Source organism: Alexandromys fortis, unplaced genomic scaffold (assembly GCF_014885135.2).
Source record: "Alexandromys fortis isolate MF-2015 unplaced genomic scaffold, M_Fortis_MF-2015_v1.1 scaffold_109, whole genome shotgun sequence".
Classification (NCBI taxonomy): Eukaryota; Metazoa; Chordata; class Mammalia; order Rodentia; family Cricetidae; genus Alexandromys; species Alexandromys fortis.
The window spans coordinates 3,416,176-3,432,992 of record NW_026068005.1 but is presented as its reverse complement, the minus strand read 5'-3'; the positions used below and the strand labels follow the sequence as shown (position 1 = coordinate 3,432,992).

Sequence of the window (16,817 nt, the reverse complement as noted above, 5' to 3'; positions counted from 1 at the left end):
AGAAGAAGAAGAAGAAGAAGAAGAAGAAGAAGAAGAAGAAGAAGAAGAAGAAGAAGAAGAAGAAGACCACCTCCTGGTATTAGAACATTCAGAATTCAGTGCTCTGATATACAATTTAAAAAAGAAAAAAGAAAGAAAATCAGTGTACTTAGAGTCTGTTGAGTCAAGTCTTGATTCTATTAAAACTCTACTCTAAGAGCTTGTATTTTCCTAAAAGTAGAGGTGTTTTTTCCTCAGTTCTAGTAGTCTTTGATTCTATTAAAACTCTGATCTAAGAGTTTATAATGTTCTAGAAGTAGAAGTGTGTTTGTTTTTATCAGTTCTAATACCAGAAGAAAAAAAAAAGAAAATCTATTGTCATTAAAATCAAAGGGTGATGCCTCTGTCTTAGGATTTCTTCTTACTTATTTCTTTCTAGTTGGGTTATTTCATTCTCTAGAGACAAGCCAACTGCATGTCTCCACAAACTCCAGACTTCCAAATTTCCAAAGACAAGGCATTCTATCAGCTCTTCTCTTTTCACTCTTTACTTTCCTTTTCCCCATCTATATATTATATATTACAGTTGCTTTAAATTCTACTTTGAGGGGAATGGTTGGGAAAACGTTTAATCCCAGCACTCCAGAATCAGAGTCAGGTAGATCTCGGTAAATTCAAGGCCAATCAGAGCTACATAGTTAAAACATATCCCAATACTGTCAATTTTTTCAATACCTCAGGAACTATCCCATTGATGAACCAAAATTAAAATAAGAATTTGTTTTAATTTTATCTGATTAAAAAATAGTAACTAGAGAGACACCATGACCACATGGCAACAGGAAGTCAACTAACTTCCTTGGCAGTATTCCAAGCATAGGAACCCTCAAAACCTTCCCTCAAGGTGACATTCTTCTTCCAATAAGATTATGCCCACTCCAACAAAGCCACACCTCCTAATAGTGCCACCTGCTATGAGACTATGTGAGTCAATTACATTCAAACTACTACATTTCATTCCCTGGCTCCATAAGTTTATAAGAATATCATAATGCAAAATGCAATTAGTCCAACCACAAAAGCTCCCATAATCTATCACAGTCTCAACAATGTTTTAAGGTGCTCTTTTTCTCCTTAAAATTTACTTTTTGTAATTTACCCTTCTCAGCTTCATCCTTTTCACTATAAATCTTCATTAGAGTTAGCATTAATATCCACATGACAAAATCTATACTAGCATGTTTTGAGATTCCTTCTGCCAATGGAATTAATCCAAAGCTCATCACTTTAGCCTATGACAGATTCTTTAGACAAAGACACTTTCTTCACCAAAATATGAGAAGAATGATCTGTAGGAAACATACTAAAATTCTTCTACTCTGAAACATCCTGAGTGTGTCCTCCATAGTTCAAATAACAGTTAGCACCTCTGTCTTCCATGCACCTTTTAGTGGAAAGAAAGAAACCAAAGTATCTTCATTTGAAGATAATATGATAGTATACGTAAGTGACAAAAAAATTCACCAGGGAACTCCAACAGCTGATAAACACTTTTTACCAAAACAGAAGGATACAATTTAACACATAAAAATCAGTAGCCCAGCCGGGCAGTGGTGGCGCACGCCTTTAATCCCAGCACTTGGGAGGCAGAGGCAGGCGGATCTCTGTGAGTTCGAGGCCAGCCTGGTCTACGAGAGCTAGTTCCAGGACAGGAACCAAAAAAGCTACAGAAAAACCCTGTCTCGAAAAATCAAAAAAGAAAATCAGTAGCCCTCCCTTATGTCAATTACAAATAGACTGAGAAAGAAATCAGAGGAACAGAATCTTTCACAATAGTCTCAAATATTATAAAATATTTGGGGGTAATTCTAACAAAGGAAGTGAAGGTTTATATGTTGAACCTTCAAGCTATTGAAGTAAGAAGTTGAAAAGATATCAGAAGACAGAAATATCCCCCATGTTTGTAAGATTAATGTAAAAATTACCATCAAAGTAAAAATGACCATTCTACCAAAGCAATTTATGGATTGAATGCAATCCCCATCAAAACTGAAACACAATTCTTCACGGTCCTTCAGAAGACAATATTCAACTTCTTACAGAAACATAAAAAACCCAGGCTAATCAATTTATTCCTGAATAGCAAATGGAGGTCTCACCATTACTGATTTCAAGTTTTACTGCAGAGCAAATAGTAATAAAATCAACATGGTATTAGCACAGAAACAGGCATATTATTCAAATCAAATTGAAGACCCAGGCATAAACCCACATACCCATCAACACCTGACTTTTTATGAAGAAACCAGAAATATACACTCTGAAAAGTAGACATTATCTTCAACAAATTGTTCTGTCAAACTGCATAGTTTCATGTAGAAGAATCCAAACTAAACCATACTTATCACTCCGCACAAAAATCCACTCCAAATAGATCAAATACCTCAATGTAAAACCAAGTACACTGACGCTAATAGTAGAGAAACTGGGGGATGGCTTTGAACACATTGGCACAGGAAAAGACTTCCTGAACAAAATACCAGTAGTACAAAGAAATACAATTAACAAATTGGAATTCATGAAACTGAAAAGTTTCTGTAACCTAAAGGACACCCTTATTTAGACAAAGTGGCAGCCTATGGAATGGGAAAATGTTTTTTTACCAATGTCACATCCAATGGAGGGCTAATATCCAAAATATATAAAGAATTCAAAAACCTAGATATCAAGAAAATATATAACCCAATTAAAAATAGGATACAGATCTAAACAAAGACTTCCCAAAAGATATAAAAACTTAAATGCCTGCAAAACAGCAAATTTCAGCTTCCTTAATCATCAGGGAAATAAAAACCAAATCTACTTTGAGATCTCATCTTACACTAATCAGAATGGCCAAGATTAGTTAAAAAAAAAAAAACAAAACCCTGACTGTTCATGCTGGGAGGATGTTGAGTAAGGGGAACATTCATCCATTGTTGGTAGGAGTGCAAATTTGTGCAGTTACTATGGAAATTTCTGTGACAGTTCCTTCGAAAGATGGGAATCAATCTGCTTCCAACTATATAGTGAGGGCAGGCTGCGTGCCCTGCAGTAGAAGGCCAACAGAAAGCAAAGTTAACAGCCTGTTTGTAGGTTTCTTTTCTTACAATGTTGTATCAGAAATTTTCCTTTTCTTAAAATTTTATCTTTTTCTGTACATTTTCTTCTTTCATTTTACCCTACATGTCCTTGTATGTATATTATGACTTCCAGTTCAGTATTTTTAATGGAATTCCTGAACACACACACAAAAAAAGTGGGTGTCTGTTTTTTTGTGCTTTTTATTGGGCCCCCTTTTCATGTTTTTTTTTCTATTCTGATCCATTGGGTTTGTTTTATTTTATTTTATTATTTTAAAAATTCATGAACTGTCAGTCCCGGTGTCTCAAATTCCAACTCCCAAAATTAGAAGAACATACTCTTAGACATGCATGATTAGGAAGCTGTAGACTGTGCTCAGGTAACCTTACATTTTCATTAAAAGCACAGCATTTTCATACATGGCTTCATGACAGAAGGGTTCTGGGAGAACATTCCTGCCCAAACTGACCACTTTATGGTGAAATCCAAATTTGTATGGCAGTGATTCCTGAGCACGTGCCCAGCAGGGTACCTGCAGTGACTCTGTCAATTTACTAATAGAAACCAGTATTCAGAAAAGCAGCTATCAAGTCTCCTAGACCTTTAGTGCTCTCGGCTTTTCAGTCCTTGGACAGCTTTAAAGTAGCTTAAGATTGGTCCAGTCTGTGGAAATGAAGGAAGAAATAACAGGGGGTGGGGCGATGGCTCAGAGGGTACAGTGCTTGAGGTGCAAACTTGAGAACCTGGGCTGAGATCTCAGGCTGGAAGAGCCAGGCTTGGCTATCAGCACCTGAGATCACAGCATTGGGGATGAGGGAGCAGAGACAGGCCAATTCATAGAGCTTGAGGGCCAGCTCAGTCAGAGGTGCTGTCTCAAAACACAAGGTGGACAGTGATGGAGGACAACCACTATCAACCTTTAGCTTCCACATATGTATGCAGAACACACTCACGCACACATCAAAAAGGAACGAAGGAAAAGGAGAGATGTCAGATGGTAGAAAACTAATTGTCCTGTCTAGATAGGATAAAAGCAAATGAAATACTTTTGAAATGGCTTGCAGGAATTTTGTAAGTATCAGTCTACTGTCAGCATTGTTTCCATCTTAGTGCTGAGTTAAGACACAAAGAACCACTTCAGTTCCCCCAGTCTTGGATGCCGCCCAGGGACCAGCAGTCAGAATGCCAACACACCCAGCGTGGGCAAAGTTAAACTCTAACCCTGGTGCTCCAGAGTCATTACATTTTCCTTTAAATTTATCTGTCAGCTTAAGGAAACTCTGAGAGTTTAGGGTGAGATCACCCCAAAGAATGTTTTAGGTTACAAGGCAAATACCACCATGACTGAAACAGAGACAGAGCAGAAGTTCCCTGTCATTGCAAAAAGCATGGTCTAAGCTTTGTGCCACTTGGGTCACTCACTGACTTGTCCCCTGATCTTATTTTATCCATTCCTCACTTGTCAGCCATTCTCAGAACACTCTGGAGCAGGGCCAACTACTCAGATAAAAATAACACTGAATTTCAAGCCAACATCCAGTGATCCAGCTAAATTCTTTAGTATGTCTTCTTAGCTTTTTTCTCCCTAAGATCCCCAGTGTGCTCACAAAAGGTTCCAAATTCCTACTTTATATCTTTCTGAATTATTCATCACATTTCCCCAGCATGACTGGACTGTACCACATTAGAATTATACCATGTATTCTTTATCCTTATTCTCCATTTTCTCCAGGGTAAGGTGTTTCTCTTTAGTTGCTGAGTGTGCCTGTCAAAAAACAGCCTTCAGTGATAAGAATAATCGTTTAATATGCTCTTCTAGAGAGTCTACGATTCCCCAGAAAATAAAATTCTACATCATAAGAAGCAATAGAGGACACAAGAATATTAGTTTGAACCAAAGCCTAAAGCAAGGAAGGGGGAAAATGTCTTTACTAACTCTTGTTTTCATCCTTTATTTAATAGCCATTGCCAGATGTTAGTTCTTAGCACTCATCTCCCATCTGGCAGCCAGGGCATAAAGTTAGGACATCTGATCCACTTAGAACACGCAGAGCTGTGTACCTATGCTATTTGTTTAGGCTGGCACTGCTTCTGCCCTTGCCAACATTGCCCAGGCTTCTTCTGTGACACTTGTAAAATTCTTTCTTTTAAAATTTATTTTTAGTTTAATTCTGCATATAGGAAGGTTTATGCGCATGTGAGTGCAGGTGATTATAGAAATCAGGAGATGGTGTCAAAGCTCCGGAAGGTATGGTTCTAGGGGGCTGAAATCTGACTTACATGGGTGCTCAGTACTAAGGTCATCACCAAGGACAATATGAGCTCTTAATCACCGAGCCATCTCTCCAGGCCATAGTCCAACTTAACCTGAAGAATCAAAACAACACAAATCTAACCCTTGTAGTTCATTATCCTCATTCTAAAACACAGGGGACACCAACAATTTAAGGGTTCCAAGCATGGGTATGGTCAAACAAAATCATAACTTCTGGTTTTCAACCCTGAACTAACTTATATATAAAAATATTTGGAATATACAAAGAGATAATATGTATTACACAATATTTTTTCTTTCCATGTTCACCAAAGAAGCTGTTTGAATTTTCTGAGATTGAATAGTCTACCTGACTCACTGAAGTGGTAGATGAAGCCATGGTTGAGAGTTACTTAGAGACTTAATTGCCATGCTGGGGCAGCTGTCTGTTTTACTTACTCGCCCCAGATCTCCTACATTCATTCTCCAGAATGCTGAGGAAATCCTGTGGTACTCAGAGAGGACTGGGACCAAAGGGGCCTTCAACTTTGTGGGCTGGGTAGCTAGAGTGTTCTCAGTCTCTCTAGTGTGCTGACAGCCACTGCTGTGCTATCAGCCCCTATCAGTTATAAGCCATTCCCATAAACCTCCTTCACAACATGGATACATTTATTAGTTCTAAATGTCTTTAGCTTTATTAGACTTCACTATCATAGTGTGCCTGTTCTGTGTTTTCTATTTCTAGGTCAGAAGTTTAGGTCCTCAACAGACTCACCTGTCTTCTTAATGCTATGGTTTAAAGCTGAAATAGCTCCAAAAGGATTGTGTTCTGAATAACTGGTCCCCACCTTCTCACTCTCTTGAAGGCTGTAGTGACTGGAGGAAATAGGCCCACTAAGGCTGGGGCTTTGAATGTTGAGCCCATCCCTGGTTCTGACGTGACCTTCTCACTCTGGTTTCTTTTTTATTCTTTTTTTTTCTTCTTTTTCTTTTTTTGTTTTGTTTTGTTTTTTTTGTGCAAGGGTTTCTCAGGGTTTCTCTGCCTAGCCCTTGTTGTTCTGGAACTGACTCTGTAGACTAGACTGGCCTCAGACTCAGAGATGCCTGCCCTCTTTCTGCTTTCACATCCACCAAAATGTGAAACAGCCCTTGCTGCCTGTTGTCAGTACCTGAAATCAAGCTAGACTACCATGCTTTCCCTTCCACAATAGTGTGCAACCTTCTGAAATACTGATTTAAGATAAATGTTGAGTTGGCTGTAAGTATATAACAAACTTGATCATTGAACACTGAATGAACTGTTTGAATGCAAAGTCATTTTAATTTTCACTAACGTGAAGTTCAACCAGATTTTTAAAAAAGATTTAAAATAGCAATCAAAAGAAACTAAAACCTTTTAAATGGTCTCAATAGCATTGTTTTGAAAATCATACTACAGGGAAGTGGTTAACCACTTAGGAATATTTTGCATTTTACCAGTAAAAATGAAAACATTACTCTATTGCAAGCAGACCACAATAGTTCTACTTCAGGAACCAGAAACTGATGACTGGTAGACTCTAAGATAATAACCATCAACCTTGGCTGCCATTGAAATAATCTGAGCAGCTTTTTAAAAAGTGCAATGGTGTGGGTATACCACCAGCAGACATTTTTGTTGACTTGGGGAGGCTCTGTCATGAATATATTTGCCCAAACCTCATCAAAAACTCCAGTTTACGGGTAGGATAGATAACTGCTTTCCTGAGATGACTATATTAGTTAGGGATCTCAAGAAGAACAATAGAGTATACTTTTAAAAATGGTTTACTAGACTGGCTTACAATTAACAGGGATTGGATAGTCCAACAATGGTGGTCTGTATACTGGAGAGCCTAAGAACCCAGAGGTCTAGTCTAGATTACAACTAACAGGGGTTGGATAGTCCAACCATGGTGGTCTGTATACTGGAGAGCCTGAGAACCCAGTAGTAGCTAAGTCTCCGAAGCTGGACGACTCAGCAGTGGCAGTCTGGCTCTGAAGAGTGGTGATCTTCAATCCACAGTAGAAAGCTGAAGAAGCTGGTAAAGGACAGCATCAGAAACAACACCAAAAGCATAGATGCTCTTACCAGCAAGGGGAAAAGGCAGCCAGACAGGCAGCCTGCCCCTTCCTGGGACCTCTCTATCCCCAGAGCCCTCTGGAAAGTACCATACTTTAGAGAAGGATAGTAACACCTCAGCGAATCCCTCCTGGAAAAGTTCTCAAGTGGCTATGTCTCTTAGCTGACTCCAGATCTAATCAAGCTCTCAACTAAAACTGAGAATTCACTGGGTTTCTCGTTATGTCCTTCAGCTTTTATGGGTCATCTTTACACAATCTCTCCCATTTCTACAGCTACACAAGGATAGGTTCTACAATTGCTTCCTTCCTAGGAAAAAGGTTTCCTACTCCCGAAGCACTATAACCCTGTTTTTCTTAGATGTTACACTTCTGAGGGCTCAAGACTCCCCCAAAGCCTGGAGGGCTTGTAGAATCTATCCATCACTCTCCACACAAGGCAACCTGTTTCTTACACAAGTGAATTAGCCTAAATAACAGTTATTATCCACAAGTGTGGCAAGTTCTATAAATAATGAACTCCCTTTTATCTTGGTTTTTCAAAGAGATCTTCAAGGGTAAAAATCAAATGCATTTATGATTTCACATTATTAAGCTACTAGCATTGTGTGGCCTAAAACTGCAAACACCTGTCTTTTGGGGTCTTTGATAACTTTGTTCTAAACTTTACCCAGCTAATTAGAAGTGTTCAAAGGTTCTTATTTTGAACCACTTAGCTGATGAGAAATGCATGCTTAATGGGCATCCTTGAAGACAATTTAATGAATCTAGAGGCAAAGCAAAGCAAAGCAAATTGATTATTATGCAATGGTTTGAGAGTGCTTCTTGTGACCAGCTTGCAAACAGTGAGGCACAGAGGTAACCAGGACATGGAGGTTGGCAGCACGGGTTATTAATGAGGACACCAATAGTGCTAATGATCAAGGAGCATTTTTTAAAAATTAAACCTTTGGGGGCTCCAACAAAATATTCCATGTTAATATTATTCAAATAGTACTTTGAACAATTTGACTAAACCCCCATGAGCTATTTTAACAGCTTCAGAAGGGATAGAGGGTAAGCTATTAGGTTGCTTTGGTTGAGAAGACTTGAAACGCATCTTCCCCCAAGAATTCTGTAGCCCCCACATGCTAGGTAGATTATGCTAATGTGTAGTGTTTGAACTGATGTCCCTCTGTATGAATGTATTGAAGTTTCTTTTCTGTTACTTAATAAATGTTTGCATCAGGAATGTGGAAGGGAGACAGCAAAGTAGGTGCCATTTTTATTATTTCATAAGGAAAGTGGGATGGTTAATATTGATGAACAACTTGACAGCATCTAGAGTTGCCTAGGAGATGAGCATATCTCTGAGGGAGTTTCCAGATTTGGTTAAGTGAGGTAGGAAGATCTACCCTGAACATGGGCAGCACCACACCTTGGGCCAAGCTGAATGAAAGGAAAGAGCAAGACAGGCACCAGCATTCAACTTGCTCTTCTCCATGACTGTGATTACCTCACACTCCTGTAGCCATGCCTTCCCCACAAAGATGGACTGTACCCTTGAACTGTAAGCCATAATAAACCCTTCCTTCCCCAAGTTGCTCTCTTGTCATATTAATGCATGCAATAACTAACATATAAAGTCATCAGCAATACCATTTTGATGACTTTGAGATCCACCAGGCTGAAATTCTTATCTTGCTATCTCCTCCTCTACATTCCAAGGGATTAGAAGAATGGAGGTGAATGCCAACCACAACTGAAGGAGAAAGACTATTATAAAGTTCCACTCTTCTGCCTTTGTCTCTTCAATGCATCCTACAGTATACACACACACACACACACACGTGCATGTGTACACACACACACACACACACACAATTTCCATGTTCATATAGATAAAGAGGCCTTGGTAAAAACAGATCACAAGGATGAGTTCCCACAGTTTCTGACTCAGTAGCTATGAAGAAAGTTTGAACAATTTGCATTTTAACATGTTTTTAGTGGTGTGGTGATGTGGGAGGTCCTTCTGTCTATGTATTGCTTTTGTTAGTTAATGAATAAAGAAACTGCCTTGGCTTGTTGATAGGGCAGAACTTAGGTAGGCAGGGAAAACTGGACTGAATGCTGGGAGAAGTACAGTGGAGAAAGAGAAGCCACAGAGCCACTGGAGACAAACGTGCTGAAACTTTGCTGGTAGGCCACAACCTTGTGCTGATGCGCAGATTACTAGAAATGTGGTAAATTAAGATGTGAGAGTTATCCAATAAGAGGTTAGAGCTAATGGGCCAAGAAGTTTTTTTGTTGTTGTTGTTTTTTCGAGACAGGGTTTCTCTGTGGCTTTGGAGCCTGTCCTGGCACTAGCTCTGTAGACCAGGCTGGTCTCAAACTCACAGAGATCCGCCTGCCTCTGCCTCCCCAGTACTGGGATTAAAGGCGTGTGCCACCATCGCCCGGCTCCAAGAAGTATTTTTAATTAATATAGTTTCTGTGTGATTATTTCGGGTCTAAGCTAGCCGGGCTGCCTGGAACCAACAAGTGGCTCCCTCCTTGCAACAGTGTGGTGTTTCTGATCTAGAAACCACATTGGGATTCCCTCTCCTGAGCATTTATTAGTTCCAACAAGCACAGCTAATTGTTATTATTGTCTGTATTTATCTTGTACCATTCAACTGCAGATCTAGCCCTCTCCATATACACAGGTTCAATTAGGAAAATCTCTGGGCACCACCACCGTATTCACAGCTTCCTTCCTAAGTCACATTGTGTATATACACGTGGACTTTGTCGGGCAATAGTGTAAAGGTCGGAAGACACCTTGCAGAAGTCAGTTCTCTTCTTCTGTGTAATTCCAAGAATTAGACTCCAAACCTCAGGCTTGGTGACAAGAGTCTTTATGCACCCAGCAATCTGTCTGATCCTTGATTCTTGCATTTCTTGTAAGGAATTGCAACTTTTGTCTCAGTCAAAGCATTTGTGTATTTTATGCTGGGATTTGGGTATCTTTGTGTGCACTTATGTATGTGTTAGTGAAATAGTATGTCCTCTCATAGCTCATGTGAAAAAGTAAAGGTCAAGATGGGGAGAGGGAGAAAACTACAAATATACATGAATTATGAAGATTTTTTTTATTTTTTGCTTTATAAATAATACCATTCAAAATTTTCACCCCTCCCATTTCCTTACTTGTGCCCCCTCCCATTTTCCTCCCCACCCCCTCCCCCTCCAGTCCTAAGAGAGGGCAGTGTACCTTGCTCTGTGGGAAGTCCAAGGTCTTCCCTGCTCCATCCAGGCTTAGGAAGGTGTGGATCCAAACAGACTAGGATTCCAAAAAGCCAGTACATGCAGTAGAATCAAATTCCAGTGCCATTATCATTGGCTTCTCAGTCAGCCCGCATTGTCAACCACATTCAGAGAGTCCAGTTTGATCCCATGCTTGTTCAGTCCCAGTCCAGCTGGCCTTGGTGAGCTCCCCTTACATCAGGCACACTGTCTCAGTGTGTGGACAAACCTCTTGCGGTCCTGACTTCCTTGCTCATCTTCTCCCTTCTGCTCTTCAACTGGACCTTGGGAGCTCAGTCCAGTGCTCCAGTGTGGGTCTCTGTCTCTATATCCATCCATCGCCGGACGAAGATTCTATGGTGATATTCGAGATAATCATCAGTGTGATAGTGGGGCAAAGTCAGTTCAGGCACCCTCTCCTCTGCTGCCCAAGGACCTAGCTGGGGACATCCATTATGAAGATACTATAATTGTCAATGAGATGGTTTGATGGGTAAAGCAATGTACTGCCACATCTAAAGAACTGAATTCAATTTGCAAAGCCCACATGGTAGAAGGAGAGAACCAACTCCCTTAAGTTATCCTCTGACATCTTTATACATTTCTTCCTATGCCCATGCACACATAAATAAACACACTCACACTCTCATACACACATACATACATACACACCACAATTCATTATTATAATAAAGATGGTCATATAAAGCATTTGAGATATTTTTATTTTGTAAATAAATACGACTTTTAAGGGTAGATTCTTAACTGTTTGTGGTCATTATTGCTCAGGACTGAGCCCCTTTCCACAAGACTATATGGTTTCTGAGTTGCTATATCCTAGTTCTGACTTATGTGTTGCAATCAAACATATCTCTTCGGCTCTTTGCTAATGAGATATAATATGAGCCAGAGTATTCTGTCTACTACTGTTTTCTTTAAGAAGGGATCTTTCTGTATTGGGATATGGTTTATGAGGTAAGGTACTTGCTTTGCAAGCATGAGGAATTGAGTTCCACCTTTAAAACGCTTATAAAAGCTGAGCCTTGTGGCACAGGCTAGTAATCTCAGAGTTAGGGAAGCACAAACAAGATCCCTCAAGCTCACATCCAGGCAATCAACAAGTTCCAAGACAGTGAGAGAACCTATCCCCCAAAATAAGGAGGGTGAACCCTGAGGAGCAAGAGCTAAAGCTGTCCTCACACTAAAAAAAAAAAATGCAAAGGAACTCTCTTTTAACTGAAAAGGCACTGATTTCCTTTCCTGTAGAACAAATTGACCAGTAATCAAAGTCCTAATTCTGTCTTCTAATGGGCTCACTTAGTTTTAGATAGTACCACTGCCCTCCACTGCAGTAGAGCCCAACATAGGAGTCCCCTATGCAGCGATCTGAGAGTAAACAGATTTGTGACTGGGTAGTTCCTGAGCCTAGACACTTGTGCAGCCACTAGGCATTTTGTTTGGGTCTCTTTTATTATTTCTCCAGAGATCTAATCAGTGGTGTGATTATACCCTAAAGAGCCCTGAACTTGGAAGTGAAGTCCCAGCATAAGCTGAACATGACCACCAAAGCAGATGCACATGGCTCAGTTGGTAAGGAACTTGACTCTCAAGCATGAGGTCCTGAGTTTGGATCCCCAGATCTCGTGTAAAAAGCCATGCACAATGGTGGAAAAGGACATACAATCATAGTACTATGAGATGGGAGGTGGTGACCAGCACATCCCTGGAAGGTTGTGAGGCAGCTTGCCTGGTGAAATTCTAAGCCAATGAGAGACCTTGTCCCTACCAAGAGTCAGAAGCTGCCTAAGGAACAGCACTCAAGGCTTCCCTGTTTTTTATACATGCACTGGGAACACCCACATGCAAACACACCAGCAAGAGCACATGCTATTTGCCCACACTCTGACTGGGAATACTAAGGGTGATGTGCCATCTGGTTTTATGCCAACTTGATACAAGCTACAGTCATTCTGGGCAATGAAACTTCAGTTGAACAATGCCACCACCAGGCTGGCCTGTGGGTAAGCTTGTGTGATCTTCGCTTGATTGATGATTGATGTGGGAGGAGTCTGCTCACTGAGGGCAGTGTTACCCATGGGTTGGTAGTGCTAGGTGCAGGGCTGAACATCAGAAACAAGCTGGTAAGTAGCACTCGCACATGGCCTCTAGGTCAGTTTCTGGTTCCAGGTTCCTGCCCTAAGTTCTTTTCTTTAACTTTCCTCAGTGATGGACTCCGAAGCTGAAAGTTGAATTAAACTGTTTCCTCCACAGGTTGTTTGGTCACGGTGTTTATACAGAACAATAGAGGCCCTAACTAAGACAGGTGACAAGATTAAAACCCTGCACAGACAGAAAAGTTTATAGGAAACACTATGCCTTACATTGTTCCTGTGATCTCTTCCCCTCATTGTAACATCAAGAACTGCACTGATTCCCCACACTTACACTGAACTCCCTTCTGCTCCACAAGTGAATGTTGCCTTGACAGATTTCCGTGGAAAAAAATGTTATCACTGACTACCAGCACTGGCTTATGAACACTGGACTGAGCTGGTTTTTAGGGTTCATACATCAAGAAAATTGGAAGTTAATGGCTGCTGGAGTCAATGTGTCTTTTCTTCTGCAGAAGTGTAGCAACTGGTAAATTGCTTGTTCTCCAGGAAATGACCTGTCCATCTGTCCTCCTGTAAGTAACCCTAACTAATTAAACTCAGTGACTCCCCAAAGAGAGCCTGGAGAGCAGGCTAAGAGCTACGAGCACTGGTTACTTTGAGAGAAGACTGGAGTTTGGTTCTAGGCTTCTACATCAGCTGGTTCTCAGTGGTCTGTAACATTTGCTCCAAGAGATTAACTGTTGTCTTCTTCCCTGCATGGTCTCTTGTGCACAGACATACACATAGATTTTAATAAAATATAAAAATAAAATATTTTGCTCCTTTCCTTTCTGCTGGGAACTGGCTGCTCGCTGTCGAAATGGGCAAGTTCATGAAACCGAGGAAAGTGGTGCTCGTCCTGGCTGGACGCTACTCCGAATGACGCAAAGCCGTCATCGTGAAGAACATTGATGATGGCACCTCAGACTGCCCTTACAGCCATGCCCTGGTGGCTGGAATTGACCACTATCCCTGAGAAGTGGCAGCTGCCATGGGCAAAAAAAAAAAAAATCGCCAAGAGATCAAGTCCTTTGTGAAGGTTTATAACTACAACCACCTGATGCCCACAAGGTACTCTGTGGACATCCCCCTGGACAAAACTGTTGTCAACAAGGATGTCTTTAGGGACCCAGCCCTGAAACGCAAAGCAAGGTGAGAAGCCAAGGTCAAATTTGAGGAACAATACAAGACAGGGAAGAACAAATGGTTTTTCCAGAAGCATCGCTTTTAGGTGTATTTTTGTTTACATCATTAAAAGTTTAAAAAAAAATTTTAAGAGAATATTTTTATTTAAGAGAATATTTAGGAGAAGGATTTGGAAAGAAGAAAGATTTGAAAGGTGATCAAAATACAATGTAGGCATGTATGCATGTATAAAATTGTCAAAGAATAAACTTAAAACTCTTCAAAATCAAGAAAATGCTGTATGTTTAACACAGTTTTCAGCTAAGCTGTGTTTCTCTCTCACCCCTGATAACCTCAGGCCTCTGCTAGTGTTCAGCTTTCTTGCCAAGCTGTAGCACAGCCTTTGGTAATTAACATTAGTATTGCAAAAAGCTGAACAACAATAATTTGCTCCTTAAATATCTGCTATATTAACTCACTGTCACTTGGTAATTTGCATAATTACTTTATAATTACTTATAATTCACTCTAAGCATGTATTTACAAAATGAATTTGTTGGTATTACCCCTTGTTTTCTTGCATCAGTTCTTAAGTGCATTGATGTTCTTCCATCTACAGACACATTTTTATTTGCATAAGATATTCCAACAAGTTATGGCATAAAAATAAGCATATTTCATGAAGATATTACAAAGTGAAGGCTGTAAAAGTTGTGCTTGGTCACAAAGGCTTAAAGTAATGTTAAAATTGGTGGCATTCCCTTCCTGTGCTGAGTCTTTCCCTTCTTGGCTAAGGCTTCTCTTTTTTTCTTAGTGGGTAAGAACCTCATCTGCTTGAATATCCTCAGGATGCTTCTAGCACCTTCCATTCCTAGGCATCTATATCTGTTCTCAGTAAAAAGTCTCAAATTTGTTAACTGTGTCTACTCATCTGGAGTTTTGCTATGTTCTCTGTATACTTGCAAGTCTCATGTGGCTTTCTCAGAGATTTATCACATTTTACCAAGTTGATGTTTTGTTTTGTTTTTTTAATTTTCCTCTCCAATTCTAACACATGTAATAGCTGCATGCATCTTACAATAAATACATTTTTTTTCAAAAGTTATTGTAAAGATAAGCAGACTAGGAGAGAGGAGCTTATTTTGTCTGGAGAATATGCAGGAAGATGACAGAAAGCAAGACAGGGTAAAGGAGACAGAGTTAACAAAGAGTAGCAGGAAAGATGTAGTATCTAAATCTTTTCATCATAGGCTGAGTAAAGGGAAAGGGCTGAGTGCCCTTGTGAAAATGTGTCAGAACTCAGGCCAGGACTTACCTTACAGATGGTACTTTCTGTCTCACAGAATCCAGTCACAGAAAGTCACACAGGGGTCAACATAATGAACTAATATGATCAGGGCAAGGTTGCTAGTTGACCATACCTGAGCTGCTAAGTATGAAGAAAAGCAGAGATCCAAGCATATGAGCCACAAGCAATGCTTTTGTGTGCAGTTTTTATATTCATTTATGTATTTGTTGCACAATTAATAATTCTAGTGATGGCTTATTGCATTTCATGTTTTATGCATAATCTTGAAGATATTATACTCATTTTTAAATCACAAGGGGTTGTCCTATACAAGAGCACACAGTTATGAAGAAGAGATGATAAGAAGACTTTTATTCTAACTTCTGCTTTGTGAGCATTATATCATGTGACAAGTTTGTAATCCCCTGGAGAGGTAGAAACAGGAGGATCTATAGGGTTCACTGGCCAACCAGCCATCCTGAATCACCAAACACTAGGTGCCAGTGAGAAGCCTGTTTAAAAAAATTACCTGGTCAGCTCCGAAGTATAATGTCCAAGGTCAACCTCTGACCTCCATGCCCATGTATACATATATGTACCTGCTCAGACATGAAGTTTCACATGCACTTTGGCTTGTTTCTTCCAATCATATCTATATTCTTTCTCTTGCATTAAATATTTTTCAAGTTCTTTCAATATAAAGTTAAGAAAGGTCAAGACTCTCAAGAAGATTTCTGCATCTCTGTGAGGCCCAGTTAACAGGGCATTCTTCTTTATAATCCAGAGCTAGGCCATAGCATGACCCTCATTCTATGGAGTGTGACACAGATGCTCATCAAGACATGGATTATTTTTCTGTCACAGATTTTCTTTTCTTAGATTCTATGGACGATTAAAAAGCCACTACTCATTTGCTAATTCATTTTCCCTGTATTGTACATATTTAATAAGTTCTAGGAACATAGGGCTGGAAGATGGCTCAGAGGGTGAAGGATCTTGATGCCAAGCTTGACCACCTATGATCAGTAGTCAGAACCTACATGATGAAAGATGAGAACAAACTCCAACAAAGATTCCTCTGTACTTCATAGAAATGTTATGACATTCCTCTGTGCTCACACACACACACACACACACACACACACACACACATACATATACTTTAAAAAGTATCTGGAAAGGTTAATGACTGTTGCTTTAGGAGCGGCGGCAGGGCTGCGTCCCCGGCACCCGGCCGCCCGCATGGCTAGCTTATGCCCCGAAATAATTACGCGGAAACTGTATTCTTTCAAACACTGCCTGGCCCGGCTAGTTTCAGTTTCTTATTGGCTAGCTCTTACATATTAATCTAACCCATTTCTAATATTCTGTGTAGCTCACGAGCTGGCTTACCAGGGAGGATCTTAACCTGCGTCTGTCTGGAGCGGCAGAATCATGGCGACTCTCTCACTAAGCTTCTTTCTCCCAGAATTCTTTTCTGTCTACTCCGCCTACCTAATTTTCTGTCCTATGAGGGCCGAGGCAGTTTCTT

General features: G+C 40.2%; 1 pseudogene; it reads left to right on the top strand.

Annotated features, from left to right (window-relative positions):
- The first annotated feature begins 13,693 nt into the window (after positions 1-13,693).
- Positions 13,694-14,104, top strand: LOC126513222 (60S ribosomal protein L27-like; annotated as a pseudogene).
- The last annotated feature ends 2,713 nt before the right edge of the window (positions 14,105-16,817 follow it).